The 4704-nt window shown below is 32.8% G+C and overlaps 1 long non-coding RNA gene across 1 annotated transcript; it reads right to left on the bottom strand.

The window, feature by feature from the left end:
* Positions 1–2496: 2496 nt before the first annotated feature.
* On the bottom strand, positions 2497–3965 carry LOC132725823 (uncharacterized). The gene is made up of 3 exons (XR_009625114.1): positions 3856–3965; positions 3453–3598; positions 2497–3094 (listed from the first exon to the last, which is right to left on the bottom strand). It is a non-coding gene; the product is annotated as an uncharacterized LOC132725823 (long non-coding RNA).
* Between the last annotated feature and the right edge of the window lie 739 nt (positions 3966–4704).

The raw sequence follows: 4704 nt of genomic DNA, 5'->3' as shown, positions 1-4704 counted from the left end.
TCTTGCTAGAGTATTTAACCTTCTCAAAAATGTCGAGTGATAATAAGAAACATATATATATGAAGTTTGAAGTAGATACATTAGGAAATAAAGAAGTTATTTAAAAAAGACAACATTTTTTCCCCTAAAAAATCTAAGTTCAAGGGAGGTAATATTGATATTTTTTGTGCTAGAGTTATAAACCTTGTCACATATGATGTGGTTGATGACCAGGAACTTATATTTAAAGTTTGAAGTAAACACCTTAAGAAATAAAGAACATATAGTGAAAAAGCTGAAAAATTTAAATAAGAAATCTTGAAATTCAGGCTATTTGTTGCCATAGCAACCAGAATTTTCAACATAGGAAGAAAAGAAAAAGATGTGCATAATCTCCAGACTGCCATCTACCCATATTTCAAGTTTCATAAAAATATTTTCAGTACTTTTTGAGTTATCACTGGATCCAGTTTATGTGTTAAATTTGCCATATTTTCAGACTATTTGTTGCCATAGCAACCAGAATTTTCAACATAGGAAGAAAACAAAAAGACGTGCATAATCTCCATACTGCCATCTATCCATATATCAAGTTTCATAAAAATATTTTCAGTACTTTTTGCGTTATCGCGGGATCCAGTTTTGTGGACGGACGGACTGACGGACTGACAGACTGACAGACAGACGGACAGACGGACAGACAGACAGAGGGACAGACGGACGGAGGGTAAACCTAAAGTCCCCTCCGGTTAAACCGGTAGGGGACTAAAAAAAACATGCATTGGAAGCATCCTTGCTCATCCTCTTCGACAAAATTCAAGAGGGTGCTATCAGCAGGGAAGATGATTAATTCAATAACATGTATTTTGGGACAATAAGGAGATAATCAAGATTGACTATCTTGACCAAGGTCGTATTATAAAATGTACGTACTCTGCAGACGAATTGTGACGTCTGCGTCAAGAAATCACGCGTTAAAGTAAAGGTAAACTGACTCAAGGCGTTCTGCTCCTGCATTACAATGCGCAAGCTCACACATTCCAAATTGCGAGCGATGGCTACTGCAACTTACTGCGGCTTTGAAATTCTTCCCCATCCTGCAATTTCTCTTGACTTGGCCCCCTCTACCTATTTCCGAAACTGAAAACCAAAATTCGTGGTAGAAGTTTTGGAAGTAATGAAGGTGGCATGGAGGCGGTCAATGAGTTCAATGAGGACCAAAAAAGAGAGTTCTTTTTTGAACGGTTAAACAAGTTAGAACAGAGGTGGGCTAGGTGCATTGATGAAGAAGGCGGTTATATTGAAATGTAAGACCATTAGTTGGGTTATCTTAATACTGGAAGTATATCGGTCCGAACACCTTTTGATCAATCCTCGTATATGAACAAATTTAAATCAAATCAATATGAGGACGCTGCGATGTTCTTATCAACGTCCAGGATGGTAAAGGTTGTTGTATGTATCCTCATTTTGCGGATATACTATTATTGACATGTAGTTTCTTGAGGAATAATATAAATGGAACATTATTTCATATTTTACAGCTCCGTACATTCAATCAGAGATGTTATATTTCCGATTTTTAAAGATTGTTCAGCATTACATTATTGTTGTGCTTGTGGGAATTTAGTTCTTTCTATTTGTTTTTTTTTCTTGTTGGGTGGTTCCAGTATTCCCTACTGGAATACTGTTGAATCACCCTCAAGATATGTGGCCTGCTTTTTTAATTTGTCTGTTGACGTCTCATCTGTGATATGCAGGCTTCATAACATCTGATTCCCGTTAAAAATTCCATATTATTTAGTTCCACCCATTGTTTTCTCGTTTAGGGCACACGCATTTCTTTACTTTGGGATCATGTGCCGCTTTTATTGGAATGGCACTTACGTGTCACATTGAAAGTTCCATGATGACGCCATATGAATACATCTGCTGATGTTTCAAAATTCAAAATTGTACCAGTTCATAGTAAATGTTTATTTCTGCTTAAGCCGGTGCTATGGGGTATGGACGGTAGTTTGCACATAACAGTACTGTCCATGAAAAGGCTCAATCAAACCAAGCCTGCAACATTTTCAATTATGCCGTTTTGGGATTTCTTTAGGGATTCTTATTTTGCTCTATTTTATACTGTATTTATGAAAACTAGGTGAAATGTTGACTCACATGTGAGGCAATTTATACATTACACTTGTAATACTTGTTAAGTGTTGTTTATCATAATGACGATGACTATATGGATTGCTTATTATCATTGTATATGGAGTCAATGAGTTGTTAATCGCACCATAAAAGTTTTATGACCACTTTCAAACGGGACTTTTGGAAGAAGACCGGAAGTGATCCTCCATGCAATACTTCAGTCACAAACGGGCATCTAAATAAAATCACCGACGTTCCGTTAAAAGCAAGCTAGATAGCTTCTTCATATGAAAGAATCGGAAGTTCCGGGCAGGTTTCGACCCCAGCACGATGTGCAAAAAAAAGTTTAAACCTCTCGACTACGGCACCCCGTATGGTCAATAAATGTATAACATACATTTACTCAGAAATCATGACATTAAATTTTACTATTTTGAACATGGGTTCAATCAGACGAAACAAATTTCAAAACTATAATGACAATATTACAATAAAGACATGTAACTTGATCCAGTCCTCTAAACATGACACATCATTCGCGTACAAGAAAGGGCAAACATAAATTTTTCATTTACTGCTTTAGACGAATAACATTCGAACAATCCCTTTGTATTTAATGTATATAAAACAAACAATCTATAACAATAACAGACCAGTAAACAAGTTATTTTTCATTTTATCCTCCGAATCCTCTTTCAGTACCAAACTTATAACAGCTATCTCTCAGTTTGATGGAGTAGATTCAGACAGATGTCTAGTTAGATATTTATATAATTCTCGCGCTTCCATTCTATCGTCAGGTGTTTTCAAAATTGCAATCCAGCGATGTAATACATCTTCATTTTCAATATATTTCTTCCCAAATATTTCATGTTTCATTATAAATGTTACTAAATTCTTTTTTAAATGCTCGAATCCTAATTCACCAAGACATTTAAGAATTCTTGTTAATCTCTCTTGATTTTGCTTTGATCTGAAAATGTAACACAATCACCAATACCCTTTTTAATAATTATAAACACTTAACATTGTTATTATGATAATTATCATTTTGCAATGAAAATGCCTTTTATTCATTAACTTTGATACTTACTTATTATAATTACAAGGATTTTTCATTGAATTGAAAGAAGAGATACAATATTAAACAAGGTATTTTGCATATGAATGTGATCCAATATCAGTCAGTTAAGAAGTATTATTTTAGATAAGAATAAACACCCTTTACCATTTCCCATGATTTACATAATCATGATTATGTATACTATAAACATTATGTGAAATTTTCTTTAATTTTCAAGTGTAAGAATGTATAATCAAAATGATTTTACCCGATGGGATTCTCAAATATTTCCCGATTATCTGAAATTGTTATTGTACCATCTCTTTCATTTTCAAGTTTCATTCCATAGAAGTCTAGCATCATCTTGTATGATAGTAAAAATCTATCTCGCGCCTCCTTACAATCCAAAATGTTCTGTGATAAAATAATTTCGTTAAAATGAAATACTTTTGAATTGCTAATACTTTTGAAAAAAAATCAAAGAAAGAAAAAGAAAAAAGAAAGAAAGAGAAAAATAGTCAACACAAAAATATCAAAACAAACAACAAGAAACAGAAACAACTTGCATACCATCGATTTTGTTTCCTTCAAATGTTCACATTATGTTTAATATAACTGCAAAGAATAAAACAGTTTTTTAATACACGAAATATAAAAGCTGCAGTGTATACCTTTATTTCATGTGGTAACAGTTCCTGTGCATTTCTGTCACAACTCTTTTCTCTAAGGGGAAACAACCTTATAAATGAAAAAAAATATTTTTAAAGAATGTTGCGTTTCCTTCTTATTTAAAATTCAGGATAGTAAAAGAAGAAAAAACAATATAGTTTATGAATTACTGTTGCATTTCATTCATAAATTAAACAAATTAGACTTTCGTTTTTGTATGGTAATATGGTTAGTATTTTTGCATGTAAAATACTGAAAGCTGTTGTAACAAATACATTTTGAATTGACTTAAAACTATAGGTGTCAAGTAAGTATATGTACAGTCAATAAACGTTACATGCTTTATCCGCGAAATATAATATTATGTGATTCAGATAGTGATTTATACGCTGCCATGCATCACAGTTTCTTAGGATATTTGCTATTTAACTCAATTTTGAATCTTTGTAACAATATTACCTACCAATGCATTTACATTTGATCTTCTTCAAACCGTTTGTAATCACCCTACCATTCTTTGTGAATATTATCAATGTAATCACCTATAAATATGGTAGTGAGAAAAAACTAATTACAGATTGAGATAAAACCGAGACATTAAGCTTAAACTAGTTGATAGAGACTGGTTTGCACTCTTTATTATTTCTCATTTACAGATAAATAGAACCAAGGCTGCCATTTTCAACCAATTGTTTTTGATGATGTTTTTTTTCCTTCTCAATTATCTCAAGACTTTTACCTTTTAAATGCCGTGTACGTATAAGGAAATGTTTCTACTACAAAATATATAAACTCGCTCCATGAGAATTCCATATTTTACTCAAAACCTGACCATTATGTCATTAGCTAAA

Source organism: Ruditapes philippinarum, unplaced genomic scaffold (assembly GCF_026571515.1).
Source record: "Ruditapes philippinarum isolate M1 unplaced genomic scaffold, ASM2657151v2 ctg8023_1_1_1_1, whole genome shotgun sequence".
Taxonomy (NCBI): Eukaryota; Metazoa; Mollusca; class Bivalvia; order Venerida; family Veneridae; genus Ruditapes; species Ruditapes philippinarum.
Note: the sequence above shows the minus strand (reverse complement) of the source record. Positions and strands in the feature narration are given on the sequence as shown.